Genomic DNA, 21,953 nt, shown 5'->3' on the forward strand with positions numbered 1-21,953 from the left:
GACGCAAAGGGGGAGATTGTTAGGTCCAGTTAGTGCTGCGTCTTGGGCTCGTTAGCTAGTCCAGTTTAGTCTCCGGTATGGGCTTGTCCATCCGTGAGTTATTTTGTAGGGTTTATTATTTATAGAAGCTTGCAGGCATTCTTGAACGTGAGATTTGATAGAGTTTTTCATAGCGTTCACAGTTCTTATCTTTTGTAACACTAATATCCTCTACAACGGAAGTTCTTCATCGAGCTCTGCTGAGGATTGAGTTAATTGAATCATTCGACTCTTTCAGATCCATTCTTGTGTTTTTATCTTACTGTTATTACTTTGTTGATTCGCCTGTTATAAGATCTAATCGATCAAAAGTTTAATAAACTTATCAATACTTTTTAGTAAACTTTGTTTATGATACGAGACCGATGCATGCGTGTAAAAATGTATATTTTAGAAAGAAAATATATTGTTTATGAAAACGTTTTGTCAGAGGGTTTTTGGTCCCCATTGCATTTATAGTTTGTATATCTTATGTGGTTCAATATACTTAGTTCACTATAAACAATGCTCTCATACCAATCTGTTACACCCCCAAACCAGAATGGCAGAAACATTCGGGGGTTGATGACTTCACGTAGTACCACAACAATTGAATATTGTAAAGAAAGTAACACAACCAACATATATATAAGAAAAACGTACATTGTTGCGTTATACATGTTACTAAAAGAATATTACAATATGATGATTTAAAATGTTCGATAATAAACGCCTTAGTGTTCCTCCTTCAAAAGCTGGTAGTTACCTGTATTACTGATTCCCTGAGAAATACAAGTGGTTTCGAAAAAGTGTCAACAATAAAGTTGGTGACTTCATAATTGTTTTTGTACTGAAAAAGTATGTCTTTTGGAAGAAAGTAGATGAACGTAGTTTCCAGAAAATCCAATATTTTCCACATATAGTTTGAAAAGTTCCCATAGTTGGAGGGTGTTAGTATCTTTCGTACTTAAATGTTAAAGATAAATATTGTACTCAAAATAATGTAAATACTGAATGCATATATGAGTCTCGTAAATCAAGCTTGTTTTTATACTTTCGTGTGAGTCTTATAACCATAGTATTGACACAGACTGCCTGCAACAACATTCTTCAGGTGTTGTGGTGTTATTACATTTGTCACCCCAGACCTGCCGGTCTAACTGTAGCTAACAATTTAGGTGAGGGGTTGTCAATCCCGTATAGATCTATACACAAGTATCACGCTCTCCCTCTAAGAGATTATGGCTTATAACACAGGACTTGAAATGCATACTTAAGCGTACGTTGAAGTTGAATATCTCACATCACTTAGTATAAACAAATTTACAATAAGAAAGTCTTTGTTACACTTTAGGTAAAAGTATTTCATTTTCAAGATGTATACGTAAAAATGTATGAATAACTCGCAAACTATACCCATTATATTTTTTCAGAAAATATGTTCCATTTGGTGAAAATAACTTGGTGAAATACTAAACTCTATACGTAGAGTAAGATGTTGGTATCGAAAAATAACCAGATATATGTTTCATTTATATTTATATAAAACGATACGTTTTCTTGTATTGTACTTGTATTCCCCCACCCCTAAAACATGAAAAGACTTGAAAGGTAGGGGTATGAACTCACTTGTTCGGTTTGAAGAGAGTGAGACTAGAGTCGAGCAGAAATTCAGCTGTGGAAAGCTGCGTCTTCGAGCTTCTCGGGGATCTCGATAGCATAGAACCTTCGTCGGGGGCTCGGGGGTGGAACCGAGGGTGTCGGGATGGCCTCTGGTGCTTGAAAGTGTGTGAAAGTGAGTGAGAGTTTGAGAGAAGTGTGCCAAAATCTGGAGTTCATGCCCTCTATTTATAGGGTTGAAAGTGTGAGTACGCTGGGCGTACGCGTTACGCTGGGCGTACTTCGGTTATGCTGGGCGTAACTTTGCGTCATGGTTATGACTCGAGTCTAGCTAGGCGTAGAGCCTGCATCCGATGGGACTTGACCCTGCACCTAAGTCCGCTGGGCGTACGCTTGAATTACGCTGCGCGTAATTCTGGCTTCAATCTTCTAAATTTCGTAACTTTCACGTGCGGGCTCTGTTTTTCACGTTCTTTATATCCACACGTAGGTGAGATTATGCTCTACAACTTTCATTTAGACTCCATCGGCTAGTTTTGACTTTGTTTTTAATAGGCCGGGACTGCTAAAGTCCGTTAAGAATTCATAACTTCTTCATACGAGGTCCAATATGGGCGAACTTTTTATGTATGTTTACAGTTTAACGAACTCTATGATTTTCGTTTAGATACCTAAGGCTAAAATGAATTTTATTGGAATTTGACTTTTTACGTTAAATAATGCTTTACCGGTGTGTCGTGAATATTGGGGTGGTCATAATTTCTCCATTATAACCCGGTTTCGAATGTTCTTTATGTTTTCACAAATCTTGGCACGATATATAACATTTGATGCATCCCAAATTTAGATCTTTGAATACTTTATTTTTGAGGTTAATTTCGTTGATTCCAAATAGTTTCGTTGTATTTGACTTTTGAGTGTTACAAAGCGTTGGAAAATATAGGGTTGTCACAATGATCTCTACAGGTTCTTCCACGAAGTTGAGGCTCTTGTTGATCTCGATCTCTTCGAGTGGGATTACAAGAGTCTTGTAGGACAGACACTTTTTCAAGTTTGAGACGTGGAATGTAGAATGTACGTTACTGAGCTCGCGGGGTAAGTTATGTTTGTAAGCTACGGGGCCAGTTCTAGCAAGACTCTCGAAAGGCCCAATGTACCTTAGATTTAGCTTTCCACGCTTTCCAAAGCGTATCAAGCCCTTCCAGGGTGAGACTTTCAAAAGAATGCGGTCTCCCACCTGGAATTCCAAAGGTTTTCTTCGTTTGTCTGCGTAGCTTTTCTGTCGGTCTCTAGAGGCTTTCAATCGTTCATGAATTTGAATGATCTTCTCTGTCATTTACCAAATCATCTCCGGACCAGTGAGAATGCTCTCATGAAATCATCCTTTAGCTAACTGCGTGTCACCCACCTCAGCCCAGCACAGAGGGGATTTGCAATTTCGGCCATAGACGGCTTCAAATGGAGAAGCCTTTATGCTCGTGTGATAACTATTGTTGTAGGAAAATTCTACAAGGGGTAAGTGATTATCGCATGCCTTCCCAAAATCAATCACACAGGCTCTCAGCATATCTTCCAGTGTTTGTATCGTTCTCTCACTTTGTCCGTCGGTTTGTGGATGATAGGCTGTACTCATGTCTAGCCTCATTCCAAGGGAGTGTTGTAGCGACTGCCAGAACCTCGAAGTGAACCTACTATCTTCATCGGAGATAATGGATATAGGAACACCATGCGGTCGTACGATTTCCTTAATGTATGTTCTCGTAAGCTTCTCCATTTTGTCAGTTTCTTTGATAGGCAGGAAGTGTGCAGACTTGGTTAATCTATCGATGATGAACCATATGGAATCAAGTCCACCCGTTGTCTTGGGCAACTTGGTTATGAAATCCATAGTTATCCAATCCTACATCCATTTCGGTATCTCTGGTTATTGTAGTAAACCTGATGGTTTCTAGTATTCGACCTTAACCTTTGCGCAAGTAAGGCATTTACTCACGAAGTAGTAATTTCTGCTTTCATGTTAGGCCACCAGTATTGCTTTTAAGATCCATATACATCTTATCTGAACCTGGGTGGACATAATACCGAGTGTTGTGCGCCTCGGTCATGACCAAGTCTCGTAAGCCACCGTGATTCGGTGTCCAAATTTGGTCCATGAGAAATAAAGCTCCGCCACCCTTGACTTCCAAATTCTTCTCCATCCCTCGTAGGGATTCACCTGTCACATTTTCGGGTTTCAAGGCTTCAAGTTGTGCCCCTTTGATTTGTTTGGACAGATGCAAATGGATAGTCATAGTCATTGATTGGACTCTTCGACCAGAATATTCCTTCCGACTTAGGGCGTCTGCTACTACATTGGCTTTACCCAGATGATAACGAATTTCACATTCGTAGTCATTGAGTAGTTCGACCCACCGTCGTTGCCTCATATTGAGTTCCTTCTGGTTGAAGATGTGTTGTAGGCTTTTGTGATCTGTAAATATCATACTTTTTGTACCATACAGGTAATGTCTCCAGATCCTCAGAGCAAACACAACTGCTCCTAACTCAAGATCATGAGTGGTGTAGTTCACTTCATGTGTCTTCAGCTGTCTAGAGGCATAGGCGATGACCTTACCTCATTGCATCAGAACACATCTGAGTCCTTGGTTTGACGCATTGCAGTAGACTACAAAGTCTTCTATTCCTTCGGGAAGGGATAGTATCGGTGCGGTGCACAAAGCTCATTTCAACGTTTGGAAAGCCTTCTCTTGTTTCTCTTCCCAATCAAAGGCCACACTCTTCTGGGTCAATGTTGTAAGAGGCTTCGCGATCCGGGAGAAGTTCTGTATGAAACTGCGGTAATAGCCAGTGAGGCGTAAAAATTACCGTATTTACGTAGGCGTTTTCGGTGCTGACCAGTTCTCAATGGCCTTAATTTTGGATGGGTCCATGTGGATTCCCTCTTCGCTAACCATGTGTCCTAAGAATTTGACTCTTCGGATCCAAAATTCGCATTTCGAGAACTTCGCATAGAGCTTCTCCGATCATACTGTCTCCAAGATCAGCCACCGGTGTTTACTATGATCTTCCTTACTTCGGGAGTAGATAAGTATGTCATCTATGAATACGATGACGAACTGATCTAAGTAAGGACGGCACACCCTATTTATTAAATCCATGAATACTACAGGTGTGTTTGTCAATCCGAATGGCATCACTACGAACTCGTGGTGTCCGTAACGAGTTCGGAAGGCTGTCTTTGGAACATCCTTCTTTAACACTCGCAATTGGTGATACCCAAATCTCAGATCGATCTTGGAAAAGAAATTCGCCCCTTGCAGTTGGTCAAACAAATCGTCTATGCGCGGCAGAGGGGAACGATTTTTAACCGTTAGTTTCTTGAGCTCTCTGTAGTCAATACACATACGGAATGATCCGTCTTTCTTCTTTACGAACAAGACCGGTGCTCCCCAAGGTGAGAAGCTTGGTCTAATGAAGCCCTTGCTGAGCAGCTCGTTAAGTTGACCGGAAAGTTCTTGCATCTCGGCTGGAGCTATACGATAGGGAGATTTGGCTACTGGGGTAGCTCCTGGGACTATGTCGATTCAGAACTTAACTTGTCATTGCGGAGATAATCCTGGTAGTTCTTCTGGGAAGATGTCGGGAAAGTCGCGTACTATAGGGATGTTCTTCAGGTCTTCAGTTTCTTGGCTCGTATCGACAACGTGTGCAAGGAATGCGCGATGTTCCTTACGTAGGTACTTTCGAGCTTGAATACATGAGATGATGCTAAGGCTTGTGCTGGGTTTGTCGCCGTAGATAAAGAGGGTTTCGTTAGGCGGAAGATTAAGGCGAATTGCCTTTTCGTAACACATAATGTCAGCACGGTGAAGACTCAACCAATCCATGCCGATAATGACGTCGAAACTTTTAATTGATACCGGCATGAGATCGATCGAAAATGTATGGCTATCTAGAGTTAGAGTACATCCTATGTATATACTGCTAGTGCTCTCAGTTTTTCCGTTAGCCATTTCTACAGTGAATGGTTCTTTAAGTGCGCATGGTTGTTGTTTAAGTAAGTGAGCAAATTTCTGATTTACGAAACTCCTTTCGGCCCCACTATCATATAGTATGCATGCAAAAGGGTTTTCAAGGAGGAACGTACCGGTCACCACCGTAGGGTCAGCAACTGCTTCCTCGTGGCCTATAGTCAGTACCCTTCCTGCTTCACCTGTATTTCCTGCTTTGGGGCAGTCCCTTTTGTAGTGGCCCACCTTGCCATATCCATAGCATGATTGTGTCACGCCAGTACCAGGGACCTGGTTGATTGGTCTTGCCGGGGGTCTACAAAAACAGACGGTGTGTCCCTTCTTGATGCAGTTGGAGCACTGCATTTCCCGGCAGGGTCCATTATGGTGGAAGTTGTGTTTGCTGCACCTTGGCAAGTTTCCAGCATACTGTTTAACCGAAGTAGTAGTGGCAGGTGCTATTGCGGCATGAGCCGCCACAATCTGCTGCTTTTTGGCAGCTTTTTGCTTCTTCTTGTCATCCCAAGACTTACGCTTGTTGTCAGTGGTCTTGAAGGGTTCAGAGATGGCTAGGGTTGTTGTGGATGACGGGGGTTGGACTCCATGATCGACAAGTCGCTGTGGCAATCGCTTAGCACTGTCAAAAGTAGCAGGGTTTGAAGATAAGACATTTCCCTAATACGGAGGCACTAGCCCCCAGATGTACCTCTCAATTTTCTTTCCCTCCATGGGGACCATGTTGGGACAGAGGCCCACCAGTTTACTGAATCTGGCGGTATAAGCAACTATGTTGGAGCCCTTCATGGTTAGGCTCCATAGCTCATGTTCCAACTTCTGGATTTCGCCCCTCGGGTAGTATTCCTCTCTCATGAGGTCTTTCAAAGTTTCCCAGCCCATGTCTTTTGCCACTATTAGAGTTAGGGCTTTGACATGGCCATTCCACCATGTTAGGGCTTTTTCATTAAATGTGCAAGCGGAAAATTTGACCTTGCTCGTTGCAGGGCAGGAGCAAATCTCGAAGTTCAGCTCCGTCTTTTCGAACCATTGCGACAGGGCAATGACTCCACCAGTCCCTTTGAAGGACTTTGGCTTGCAGTTAGTGAAGTCCTTGTAGGAGCACTCTCTCGAGCACACAAGGATTTCACCTTGAGTAGAATGAACCAGCATTCCACCTCCGCTGGCACTGGTGGAGTGATACTGAGCCATGACAGTTGCTACCGCCGCAGCTACTGCAGCACTCAGAGCTGCCGAATCCATTACTGGAGGAGGTGGTGGTGGAGGATTATGCCTTGTCGATTTGCGAGGAGGCATCCTTCAACTATAAGTTTATAAGGATGAGGGTGATAGTTAGAATCAATTATAAGCATAGTGAGAGTGACACATGGACTAAATCGCCATAGTCCAATCAGTTGAATGAGAGTATGTTTCGAAAATATAAGTACAGTAGGAGAGCAGGGAAACACAAAAGTACAGATTTTCCAACGGATTAGATAACTGTCAATATTACTAGATTTATTGATGTAAAAAGTTTGGGAAAAAATTGACCTATCAGTAGGTCTTACATCATACCATAAAAGGAAAAAGGTTGACAGTTTTTAGAAGTCTAGTTAAAGTACTAGAGAGATAGGAATATTTTACATAGGAAATGCTTCATAGAGCACTGATTAGAAGGGTATTCCTTAATCCAAAAGATAAGATGAGTCAGGCATCTTCTACTAGCGACGGGTACTCCTAGGGCGAACCCTAAGATCTGCCAGTTGACGTATTACTTCTTGGAGATGTCGCTCATGAGCTCCCTGACGCACTCGAAGTTCTATGACTTCGGCTTGGGACGCAGCCAATTGCTGCTACAGAGCCTCATTGGCTCTCCTAGTCCCTTCCATGGTGTCCTCGAGATGGAGAATGCGAACCGTATTAACACCCGAATTGGCGACAATTTCCATAACTCGATCGATGGCTGCCCGGCCTTGCTCGTCATTGCGAGCAATCCTACAGACCATAATGGGCAGAACTCAGTTAGTTGAGCCACCCTCGCTTAAGTTGTAAAAGCTTCGGTCTTCATTGTAGGGTAAAGGTTGACCCTGTTCATGACTCCATCGAATCAAGTTTGTTGCCCATAAGGGTGTGAGGCCTTGAAATGCTGGTCATGGGTTATTATTTGGGACTTGACCCTCTTGGGGCAGGTTGTTGACTTCGGGCTCGGAGTCAGAACTATCAGAAAACCCTTCAGCATGGTGATCATCCAAAGGGTTCGGGTGATCGTCTTCTGGTTTTTCCTCGAGTCATCCATCATTGCCTTTGTATGGGAAGTACGGGTCGCCTTGGGGATGGAATCCAGCCATGATATCTATGCGAGAAAAGGGGTATAAGAATCTTATATAAAATTAACGTACTATTTAAGATAATTATAAGATGATCTTTACCAGTTATTCCAATAATTGTGTAGTGTATACTAATTATATGAAGTCAAAAGTATGATAAACCTTCGAATAGGTGATCCTAACTCCAAATCCACAACCAAACAAGGAACAGGAAGTAAAGCAAAGAGCACAAATTCTCAGTCTATGACAACTTAATTTCCTATAACCTTAGTGTATACACCTAACAACTATCGACCTACTTGATAAAGACCTTTTTAGTTTTCAAACAAGTAATTATAGTAACACAAAATACTCCTATGGTATTTTTATATTTATGTTTTGTTTTAATGTTTTCATTGTAGTAGTGTTCGTAAGTTTTTAGGCTTGTTGCCATATCACAACCATTCTAGGGCATATGCTAATCACTCCTCGGACCAGCATAGTTGATCAGGCTATGTCACTCCCAGGACTGACCATACATCCCCGAGCTTACTTGTGATATTCAACAATCGTAATACTTTTGTTCTTGTCATTGTGACACTGATTTTGGTATGAATGCAGGTATGTATACTTAGTTTAATATTTTATTATTTAAAAGTATAAACTCTTGGTCAGAGTATTTTAATCCCATGGTGCTTACAGTTAGTATATCTTTTATGGGTTGATATACTAGATTTACTATAAACGATGCTCTGATACCAATCTGTCACACCCCAAAACCAAGAACGGCGGAAACGTTCTGAGGTGGAGGACGTCATGTATAGTATGACAACACAGAATAATAGTAAACAAGTAAAAAACATCATCCATTGCATTAAATAATGTATTTTAATAAAAGTCTGTTCTGCAGTATATGAGACACCAAAATATGAATCAAAATAAAAGATGAGTCTTTTATGTGCTCCATCTTCTCAAAAGCTGGCCTCGGTCCCTGTCTACATATGACCTGAGAATACAAGTTATTTTGAAAGAGTTTATCAGCATGAAAGCTGGTGAGTTCATAAGCATTTTAGTGTCATTATTTGTATGAAAATGTTTGTAAGTGTTTGATTGTAAGAGCTTGTAGATGTTTATAGTAAAGTTGTAAGTGTTTGCTAGTAGTAAAATGTTCGTTGGAAATCTTTGTAAAGCTGTTTGTAAAATGTTCGTAAGTCCCTAGAAAAAATCCCATATTTTCTACTAAACTGTAGTCTTCTACCAAGACCCTATGTTGGGTTTGTTTGTTTATAAAAGTATGTATATTTCCTAAATTTAACTATCATTATCAAAATATAGTTTATACATTATCATTTATCTAGAAAACGTTTCAAAGCAAATGTATTAGGGAAAATATTATAGTACTGTAGTTTTTTATGTATAAACTACCTTACTACTACTTACCTTAAAGCCAATGAATTATATGGTAAGGTGAGATTTGTAACCATACTGATTGACGGCTGAATAAACACGACGATGAAAGACGTCGAAAACAAATATGACATTTGTCACCTCGTTGGCTTGGTCGGCCTAGGACTTTAGCTAACAGTCAGGGTGCGGGAAAGTCTGTCCCGTATAGATCTATACACACAATGCCCACTCTCCCTCTAGGAGACTCTAGTTACTAGCATGACAATGGTGGAATCCACGTCACGTAGAAGTAAATCTCATAATCTAATTGTTTTGTTCGTGTATGTTCCTTCTGTTTACTGGTAAATGTATATGTATATGTCCTCTTCTTTGTATATTTATATGTATATGTTCTCTTCTTTGTATATGCATATGTATATGTTCTTGTTCATTCTTCTCAACAGTATGTTCTGACTCGTGTATGAACTGACTCTTTGTAAGTTTCATAGTATTTAGAATTACTGAGTAGTATCTTCCTAAACTATACCTATTATAGTTTAATTGTAGACTCGTTTGTATAACTGAATGTATTGAACTGAGATAAAAGCTATTATGTATTATACCTATATACATAATATATAACTTAGGATCAAATGACACTCGGACAAATAATAGGGTACTCCAAGTCCACAACCAAACAAGGAACAGAAAATAGAGCGTATTATCAGTCCTAAGTCCTTCAAACCTTACTTATATAACTATATATGTATTGGACAAGATTTGGCATTATATAAGTTTAAAGAGTTTTGAAAGTACAGATTTGGAAACTAAAACTAAGTTTATAATGAGTTCAATATGTAAAAGTGTTTGGAAAACATTTTGAGGTAGTTTTGTTGACAAGACAGTTTAAAGCATAGTAAATTCATTTGTGTACTACTTATTAATCACATGTGACTGATATAATAACTAGTATGATTCAACTTGTATTCTCCCCCATGAAAGCATTTAAAAACATTTAAAAGATTAATTTAGGGGTATGAACTCACCTGTAGTGAGTGGTTTGGATGAACGGATTGTATAGGATGTTAAGTGTCAAGTAAAGACTTGAGTACACACAAGGATCTTATATAACATATAATAACACATATATGTAACCAATTAATCATTTAACAATTAATTAACCAAGTTAAGACACCCTAGGACATGGAAAAAACTTTGATTTAAGTGTTAGAAGTACCAAGGGTTGCATCTAGTGAGTGGTTTGGATGAACGAATTGTATAGGATGTTAAGTGTCAAGTGAAGACTTGAGTACACACAAGGATCCTATATAACATATAATAACACATATATGTAACCAATTAACCATTTAACAATTAATTAACCAAGTTAAGACACCCTAGGACATGGAAAAAACTTTGATTTAAGTGTTAGAAGTACCAAGGGTTGCATCTAAGAGTTGTATAGCTACCAAATGGAGCTTTATGTCCAAGTGGTATTCGGTCCTAATGACCTTTCGGTCATGGAGGTATTCAGTCCAAATGACCTTTCGGTTATGGGGGTTTTCGGTCTAAGGAGATTCAACCGAAAGCTCCTCCAATCTTGTAAAAATGATGTTCTTCAAAGAGCCATGCTCAATGGGCTCGGTTTCTAGGGTTCATGCTTAGCCTTAGGAAAGGTTTAAGGCCATTTTGCACCCTTCATGAGGGGTTTCAGTCTAAGTAGATACACTAGACCGAAAACTCCTCTTTTTCATGGATCTTGATGATTTCTAGGCCTTTAAACATGTGATTGAACTAAATAAAAAGTATAAGCAAGTCATACTTACACTTTGGATGCTAGAAGAGTTGATTTTCGGCCAAGACACAAGTGTGTGTTCTTGGTGTTCTTGGTGAAACTAAGAACACTTGAAGATCTACATAAATGGAATGATTTCATGGATGAAATCATGTAAAAACACTTGAATATGGAAGGAATCAACTAGATAGGGTAAGAAACACTTACATTTTGAAGATTTAGAAGGAAAAATCAGATGATACTTGAGAGGATTTCGGTTCTTGTTCTTGAAAGAGTGAAAAGTGATAAATATGGCTAAGTGTCATATATATACTCATGGGGGTTTTCGGTCCAAACACTATTTGGGCCGAAAATTCCTAACCCTTGGAGTTTTTGCGAAAATGATGCACAATGAACCTATGGATCCTCTCTCCTGTTATTCCTTGAAGTACTAAGCTTTAAAAACACTTAAACTGACTCCAAAATGCTTAACAGATAGCAGGAACAGTTCTGATTTCTATTGAAGTGAATGATTGTTCTGAATAGAAATTTCGGGTTGTCACACAAGTTGCGGAAAATATAGGTGTATGCGCTGCGATCTAGCTGGGCCCTTCCCTTTTGAACCGGAAGTACCTGAAATCATTTATCACAAACTGTAAGCACAAAGCTTAGTGAATTCCCCAAGTACAACATACCATACATAACATACGAGCATATCATACAAATCATACACATAAGAGAAGGCGCTATGTGCCAACCATAGTCTTGGCATTATGTTGCGAGCCATATCGTGGTCTTTATTGTCGGGCCGGGGGCTAAAACCCTGGGCTTTACAGACAAGTGCCAAGAGCCACCTCCTGGTCTTCCAAGAAAGAATCACAAAGAAACTAGCATACAATCTACAACTAACTATCTACATAACTGCTTGAGTCCAAACTCTGGTCTTCCATATAGATTTTCCAGGAGTCACATTTAGGTCCTCCATACAAATGCCAAGGGCCATCCCCTGGTTTTCCAATAATACATAGCCAAATGGGCCGACATTGGTGCCTTCGACCCACAGAACAGTGAAGAGACACACCTAATTCAACAAAAGAATCCCACAACTGCTGCAATTGCTGTGAACCGGCTCCACAAACTGAACCAAACAACAAAACCGTACTTAATAATTATCCAGGGCTAAACTCCAAGCACTACGCCCAAAAACGGTCCAAGTAACTAGGACTACCAATAGCCCAAGCCCATTGGGCCCACTAAGGTTCAAAACCATAATCCTAGGCCCAACAACCCAAGCCCAATAAATAATTCCAAACTCTAATGAAAATCCTTACTCCAACGAGATAAGCCCCAAAACACAGTACAAGCCCAATAGCAAAGCCCCAAAGTCCAAAAAGGTCCAATAAGTCATATGCATAATGGTCACGTACGCTCGCCGTACACCTCGTATGCTAGGCATACGCTAAACGACATGGGACAGGGGCAAAATCCAGTACACAGGGCGTGCTACACATTATGCACGGCGTTATGACAATCTACCAAGAATCTTGTTTCTTCCTTAACCCATTAAGCACTTAGCCCCCAAACCTCAGGAAACCTTCAAATTAAGTCCTCAACTCGTAAAGTTGGCAACTTTACCTGATTGTATGCTTCAATGGGACCAAAAATCTGATTTTCTCTGAAAAGTCCCATGATAAGGCCTCAAACTCATGCATGGTCCAATATCCACAATCAAGATACCATTTTTATGAACTAACAACATCAGAAGGGACAAGATCTAGCACTCCAAACTTTTGGAGTGGCTTAAACTCATAAGGAGAACTTAATACACCATAAAATTCCCTAACCTTGCCCTAAACTCAAACTAGCATAAAAGGAGTCAAGATAAGACCTTTATAACTCCTGAAGCTTCCCAAGAGAGTGAAGGTTCTGGATCCACAACCCCAAAGCCACACCAAGCTTGATCACCAAGAATCACTTCCTTCAAATAACACCAAGAACCTTTAAAATTTACTTCCAAGCTCAAGAATACACCACCAATGCAATTAGGGTTCGAAATGAGGCTCTAAAGTCAGTAGAGGCTGAGAAATGAGAGAGCCTTGAACTTATAAGGATGTTTAAATAGTGTACAAACCCAAAAAAATTAGGTTTTGGCGCTCTTCCAGTTATGTTGGGCGTGCCCACCCAGACACACGCCTCTCATACAATGCATGCATGGGACCAATCTTGCAAATGTTTTCAACTAAGGACCATATCTTCCAATAATTCAAACGGCCATAACTTCCTCATGTTAGGTCCATTTCCAAAGAACGTTATATCTATGGAAATGTGACGAGAAGCCCTACACTCCGTCAACCTGTCCTTGCCATACAACTTCCTAAATAAAAACCCAAAATTCATAAAGAACTGAGATGCCAAATTATGAGGATACCCTTGGGCTCCGAAACACAAATGAACACTCAGATTACTTATTCCATATCACCCATATCCAAAATAGCCATTTCCCTTCTTCTCAAGGCCCTAAGCCTTATGATAACAAATAATGTGTCTACAACCCTTAATAATGAAAAGATTTGAAACCGGGTGTTACAACTCTCCCCCACTTAATTTAGATTTCTTCCTCAAAATCACTCCTTACCATCCTAGGCACGCCATACAACCTGAGGAAGGCAACCACAGACCCTGAGCATGCAACGACCTTCCCAAGGTAACTGATCCCAACCCTAGGAGAACTCTCCAACCCGATGAAGACGAATCCTTAATCCCTTGGAGAAAACCACTCATACCTTTCCGGAAATCGGAAATCTTAAATTTGTCTGAACTCCCGACAGACCACCTACACTGAAACACTACCATGCCAAATCTTCATTGAATCCCAAACTTGAACAAAGTGCTTCCAACTATTATTATCTTGATGCTTCCTTTGGGAACTAAAATCACTGACCATATACTATTGTAGAACGCTTATACTTGACAGAAGGCTCAGATAAACCTCCGAGTAGAAGATTCGTCCCTGCAACGGTTGGACTCAAACGAGAGCTACGCAACTGGGTCAAATCCATTGATAATACGCCCAAAACATCATGTTGCCAGCTAACATAAACACTGGATTCCCACCCAGTTGTTGAGGAAAAAGACACACATAGTCGTCCCCAAATCAAATGGTAAAATTGAATGCTACAAGACCAATTGTAGTCTTATATCACAACCTACCTCCAACGACCTACCACTTTCTGATTCCATGCTTGATGTGGTCTTCCTACAGCCTTATGAACTGAACCACCTGGTCTGATCAATCTGGAGAAATCCATGACATATTATGGATTCGCCACACCCACACCGCTACACAGGGACCGATGAATTCTATAGGCCACCCCGCAGTCTTACAACAATCCCTCACAAGCCACCAACTAGTGATTGCTACGGGCCAGCCCACTGTTTTACAAAACTCCTACACTAATTGCCAACTAATGAATGCTATGGTTCACCCCACAGTCTTACACCACTTCTATTTTTCCATGGCCATCGCTTATGGTCTTACCGCTCATCAATCAATCCATCCATACACATCCATAGTCGAACACGCACCCAACCAAGCACCCAAGCGGGGCCGAGTCATTCCTGAAACCCAAAAATGGGTCCACCAAAAGCCTTTATACATCACCATGATGGTGTTAACCAACTGTTGGGAATTTTCTCGAACTCCCAACACACAATTCTCAAACCAGATGGTCACTCGGGCCGCCTTCCTCCTCGACGGGGATGTGAAACTCATCCTAGTTTCATGCCTGATTCGGCTCCCTGAAATCCAAATGGTTCTCCCCCACTTTGATTCGACTAAGCTCTCCCAGCACACAAGGTTTGATGGATTCCCAATCTATCTTACCGCTTATGATTGAACCGCTGACAACCCGCACTTACTAATGCTAGTTTTCCATTACTAGCCAATCCAAAGACTACACAACCCTTAAGACCAGATGAACACTCCCCAAAATCCCAAAAAAATTGATAACCCTAGTCGCTTAATGATACAACAACCAAATCTCAAAGTCCTTTACACTGATGACAAGACCATAACTTTAGCAATAGACCACTTCCCTGTAGCACTCCTACATGCCAACCAAGAACAAAAGCTAATCGCACTGATCCCTGACGAGATTGGAGAACTAACTCACTAAACCAGAACAGAGACCTTCCACACAAGACCCCTGGACCGATACGGACCAAGAACCAGAATAACAATCGAACACACTGAAACCCACTCAAAAAGATGCAACCCCTTCTGACCCGCTAATGATTCATGGCATGCAAATGGAATATAATAATTCTTGATGATACAAATCAAACAGTAACAGAGAATTTAAACAAAAGACAACACTTACCCAAACCGACAGAAAATTCCAAACAACATAAATACTGATAACAACCAAAAAGAAGGAAAAATATAACATACCCGCAATATCTGGAGTCCTGGTCCCCCCTGTGTGACACTGCAATGCCCGACTTCTATCTAATGGGGTTCCTGCTCTACCCTCATGACCATCAGTGATCCTCAAAGTAATTGGAGTATGTGCACTTATTGCTCCTCCCTTCGCCATCGGACATTTGGCCTTCTTTTGGCCTACTTGGTTGTAGTGAAAACATAACGGGCTTGCCCCCCGAGGACAATCCCTGTTGACATCACCAACCTTGCAACACCTGTAGCAGCCCAAACCCCTTAAACAAAAAACTACATCGTGCAGTTTCCCGTACATGCTGCACTAACTCCAACTCTGCTGGCCCCTCAAACGTTGATCCGAAGTCTTAGGTCTCTTCCCGGGATCCTCCACTACATGTACCTGATCTGGCCCCCTTTTCCATAGGTGCTCCAAATCAATCTCGTGTTCTTGGGCTCTAGAAATCATATCACATTTGAAGTTGCTTCACACAAGACTTCAATTTCAAAAGCTCATTTTTGCAAACGTCTAGGGTTTATTGCAACTGAAGGGCATGTTGATCCTGAATTGATTTCTTCTTCTGTTCCCATTGAGATGTTCTTCCAGATGGGGTATATTGAGGATATCTCTCTATTATCGAAGTTCAGGTAGCCCAATATTCCTCCTATGTGGAATGGGCTTTACATAGTGTTGTTCAAAAGCTTGTCTGAGTGGGTTGATGGATCTAATAGTGGCAGTAAGTTATTTTATACCTTAATCTATGGTTTTTCCATAGGAATCAACTTGGATTCTGGTGCTATTCTATGAGAACAACTTGTTCAAATCACTATTTCTGCTTCACAACATTTTGAGATCTCGTGTGCTCGGTTTTGGTCCGTTATTGTCAAGAAAGACTTGATCACTTCCAGGTTCCAAGGGAAGCAGATTCAGATTTTACTTCCATTTTGTTTCTGTAAACATCCACTTTCGTGCCATCTGATTCAACAAATTTTAGCTTCACGGGTTTTATTCCAGAAGCAATGTTGGTGAATGTTCCAACTGATAATGTCATAGTGAATGAGTATCACAAGTTTCCTGCATCTGGAGTTTGTCATATACCTAAAGAAGTAAAAAAAGGTCTTGAAGAAGGTAAAAAAAATCCAAATGGGGTGGAAAGAGAAAACTAAAGGCTACTCCTTCAAATGTGCAAAAACCTCTGAAGAAAGTTAAGAAGCAAGCTCGTAAACCAAGATCACCTTCTCCGATTACTCAGGAGCCTTCGGAATCTCATACTCAATCGGATATTCTGGAGAATGATCTTATTCAGAATGAAGTTAAAGACACAACTGCAACTTCAGAACCACCAACCACCACACCAATTCTGACGGTATCTACTCCTCCCACTTCTATACCTATTTCTGATTTCTTTTAGATGCACTCTCCACCACTATCTCCGACAACCACTTCTTCGTCAAACACAACTACAATTACGATCACTATTGCTCCATTACCAACAAAGGTTACTATGGGTGTTTCTCTTCCCCAGATAATTGTTCCCTTATCTACACCTTTCTTTACTGATTCAACCACTACTCCAACTACCACATTTTTTAGTGCACCTGAAGTCATTGTTACCAAGTCCATTTTGGAGGCCCTACAAACTTCCGGCATTCATGTCAACGTATATGTTATGGGTGCTGGTGCCAATATGGATGTTATTCAGGATCAAGGCACTTAAAATTCTCCATGCCGAGTAGATAATCCTGACATTCTTTCTGGAGATGATTAAGAGAATTTTCAGGATTTTCACTTCATCCCCTTCACAATTTATCAGAACAACGATGATGACGAGGTTCCTCTGTTGTTGGGGTTGCAAAGTTATTCATTCATGACTTTGTAAATGTTTGACTTTTGTAAAACCCACTTGCATGTGGTGCTTTAGCCATTAGACCCATTTGTTAGAGAGTGAGAGAGAGACATGTAAACACCTCTATAAATAGTGGGTTTGTCCACTTGTAGAGGTGTGCTTGAGAGATGTAGAAATGAGTGTGTAAGTGTGTGTTAATTATGTAGTCTAAATCTAGTCCTTTTTTGTAACACCATATACATTCAATATATCTCTTAAACACCCAAATCACCATGTTCAATTGTGCAAACTTTAATTCCGCATGTCAAACCATGTTCTTTGTCACTACAATTGGTATCAGAGCGGGTCTTCAAGATCAAGGTGATTTTTGAAGAACGATTCACGGTTTGGCAATTTTTGTCGCAACTTGAACAATTTTGGTGAGTCTCTCTCTATGATCTCTCTTAATTTCGTTGAAATCGTGCGTAACGTTTTTGATTTGTGATCATTTGACTCGTTTGATCTAAATTTTTGTTGAAAAACCCATTTGTTGTGATCCAATAAATTTTTTGTTGATCATGTCCAATTCAATCTCATATTTGGTTCTTCGGTTGAGTCTCGATTAAAATTGTTTCGTTAATTTGAAACCAAATTCCTAATTGAATATTTTTTTTCAAATCCGAGTCCATTCTTTTGATCATATACTGTTCATTCGATAAACATTATAAGCCCAAATATCAAATTCATGAATATTGAGCATTTACTGTTCATGTCTATTTTATTTGAGCCGAAAGTCAGAATTATCTACCGTTCATGAAGCACAAAATATCATTTAATTGTAATCGGAAATACTTCGTTCATTCTTGTTCTTCACTCGCCTCCAGATGTTGTATTTTCGATTGATCTTAATAGCGAATGAGATTTCTTCTTGTTGTTTTTATCAATCGATGAGTTTTCATTTATCTTGTGAATCGATTGTTGTAAAATCGATTATGATCAAGATGTTGATCTTTGATTAAATTGTAAGTCAAAATCAGTGAGTATGCTAAAGTCGATTTTGAGTTTGACTGAAATTGATCTTGGATGAAGTCGATTGGGAGTCGTATATTTGATTTCAAAGGTTTTTGTTTGTTGATTGAACAAAGCCTTGAAGATTTTGCAGTAAAAACGTTTGTTCTTGATGACGATGAGTTTGGGAGGAAAGATTATTGATTATTGATGTCGATGAATTAATGAATGAAAGGAGAAGGATCGACAATCGATTGATGAACAGATGACGAAAAATTACTTTTGATTTCTAATGTTTCGCATGATTTGGATGAATGTTAAGAATGAACAGATGAACAAATTGAAGGAGAATGCGAAAAGATTAAAAAAAAAAAAAAAAAAAAAAATTGGGTTCGCATTTGTTTGATTTTGGAACTCGATTTTGAAATTGAGTATTGTTCACATTTTGTATGACTGGAGTCGATGATCTGTAAAAGAAAATTGATTTTGATTAGCAATTAAATTGATGATTGAGGGACGAGTCGTGAAGAAAAACGCGAAGTCAAGGACTGTAAAATTGCTGTTTGCAAGAGTTTAAAAACACGATTGTGGAACTGTGAAATGCGAAGAGAATTTAATGTTGATTTTGGTTCGCAATTTGGAAGTAAGACAAGATGATAATTCGCATTTTGTTATGAAACGGTGAATTCGCATTTGAAATCAAGAACTGTTCGCATTTGTGTGACTCAAAGTTGATTTCTCAGTTACATTTCTCAGTCAAGTTCGCATTTGTTTAATGCGAAGGGATGCGAAGAAACATTTGTAGAAAATGCGAAGTAAAGAATGTGCGAAGTCTGTGATTTGGGAAAGAACACAAAGCTTTTACAGTAAAATGCGAATTGGGGAAGAAACACATATATTTCGCATTTGGCCCCTGCTCTTTTCAAGAAATAACACAAGTTGACCAACTTCGCAAGTTTGAAGAACATGCAGAAATTGTCAAAACGAATACCTGTAGTTTCGCATTTTTGACAGTTTATACCCAACTTCGCAAATGGGGTCATAAAATGCTGAAATTGCAGAATTTTCAAATCTGGTCCTTGCAGTTTGTGCGAATTTACGCTTTATGCCCGGTTTCGCAAATGGGCTAGAGTTTCGCATATTTGGCTGTTTTGGGCGCAACGGGTCACTGCCGAATTTTGAAATTGACAATTTCTACCCATTTTTGAGATATTTTGTCAAAGGCGATCCGTGAACGAAGCTAAAAATTCATTATTTTTTGGATTTTCCGGATTGAAGCACAAAGTTTATGCCACATGTTAAGGGGGAGTTTTGGCATGAAAAATTCCAAATAGAGCATGTTCTTTTTCCTTGGAGTTTTATAATCAAATTTCGATTATAAAAAGGGGGAGAAGTTTTATATGGAAATTCGAACTTGAATTTTTCATATTACGTAGATTTGAAGACCGAAGTGATCTTGAAGTTTTAAAGATTACGAGATGATGCAATTGGAAGTTCGGAAGTGATGTATTCGAAATGCGTTTGGAATTATTGAAGATTTTTGGCGTGTGTTTTTATGCGCAACTTTGGGGTGATTATTTGAAGTTAATCATTCGTTGCTGCTTGGTTTGTATGGTCTCACATCCTAGAGCTCAAATTGAAGAGTCATGGAAGAATTGAAGATTGAAGTTCGTTTCGACATGTGTCACCTTTGAGGCTCGAACCGCGTAGTGCTTGATTTTGGAAGATTTGAAGCGGGTCATTCATTCCTAACTTTGAGGGGGAGAATGTTGGGGTTGCAAAGTTATTCATTCATGACTTTGTAAATGTTTGACTTTTGTAAAACCCACTTGCATGTGGTGCTTTAGCCTTTAGACCCATTTGTTAGAGAGTGAGAGAGAGACATGTAAACACCGCTATAAATAGTGGGTTTGTCCACTTGTAGAGGTGTGGTTGAGAGATGTAGAAATGAGTGTGTAAGTGTGTATTAATTATGTAGTCTAGATCTAGTCCTTTTTTGTAACACCATATACATTCAATATATCTCTTAAACACCCAAATCACCATGTTCAATTGTGCAAGCTTTAATTCCGCATGTCAAACCATGTTCTTTGTCAATACATCTGTCACTTCATCCAATTACGAGTTCATGCTGAAGTTAGACAGAGCAACGGTTGAGATGCTCACCAAGGAAAATTCCAAAGTTCTTGCTGAATCAAGAAAGGTCCTTCAAGCATCAGAGAAAACCGTTAACGAAACGACCGCAAAAGTCGAAAAACTACATGCTTAGTTTACACAGTTTACGGGTGACCTCCAAAGTTCTTCTAAACCCAACATCGAAGCACCAAAAAAATTTATATAAGGACTTGGTACTAATCTTCTAAATGAAAAAGAAGCTCTTTCCAAGGTTCGTTCTGACATTCAGGCTAATAATTTCGTGATGCCTGCCTCTATTGTGTCAAAGATGGAGCAGCTTCAAAAAGATCTTGCTACAAAGAACGACATCATGGATAAATTGGCTCAAAAGATTGAAAAAAGCCAAGTTTTTGTCCATAAAGCTACACTATGTAAACAACCACCTCGATGACTTTGAATCCAAAAAAGTTGTTTTTAAGAGCTGCATTTCGGAAGTGAACCAGTATCTTCGTGCTATCATAGATGTTGAGAGAAAAACTTGAGAAACACACTTGAACAAATGTTAGAACAAGTATATATTGCGGAATTTAGAGTTTATCTCAAAGGATCTAAAAGCTCGACAATAATAACAAGCTAGAGTTAGAAAGTTAGATCATTAGGTGCGGAAATATAAATGACAACAGGTATTATATCAAGTATACACTTAAGTTGATTCTTAACAAGGGATGCACTCAAACCAGGTTAGTTAGTGAGATCAAACTTAGTGATTAAGTCAAGACTTGACATGCTCCGAAGGAGAAACTATATTTCAGTTTATATTACGAAGACTTTAGAGAGTAAGAAGCAGAGAGTAATTTATGAATAAAAAGAGGTATGAGATTGAAGATGCGTAATTCAATAAGAAGAGGAGAACTCTATTTGTAGAGTCTTAAAGATTACATAAGTCTTATCTATCTAAAGATGGCCATGCAAGGCACACTGGATAAAAGAGAGTATACTAAGGAAAAACAGATAAAAGACTAATACTAAGTGTTGATGCCTGACTGCGGTTGTTGAGCATGACTTCGGATGAGATTGAATGCAAATCAGAAATGGCTGCGGTTCGATAAAGTTTAAGAGGGTGACTTTTTGATTCAACAATTACCCCCCTAAGTGACCTCTTCAACTTTCCTTCATTTATTAAGCTTTAGAAATTTGATGAGAATCCACCAAAATTTTCTAACTTCTCCAAGACAGGTGATCCTTCTTGACATTTCAAACTTGACTTCAGCAGTTGTATGTTTTGACCTGTTAACTGCGGCTTGAGTAACTTCAAGTTGCTTCCGGGTGAGATGCATGGCAGTCATAGGAATGAAATATTTAGTTTCATCATTTTTGCATTTGAAGATGACTCCAAGATCTGGGAAGCTTGTTGCTCCAAGAGATCTTTCTTGAAAGCCTTCAGTGAGCATTGGGACCGGATCA

This window comes from Lactuca serriola, chromosome 3 (assembly GCF_051521515.1).
Source record: "Lactuca serriola cultivar US96UC23 chromosome 3, Lser_US96UC23_V15, whole genome shotgun sequence".
NCBI classification, from domain to species: Eukaryota; Viridiplantae; Streptophyta; class Magnoliopsida; order Asterales; family Asteraceae; genus Lactuca; species Lactuca serriola.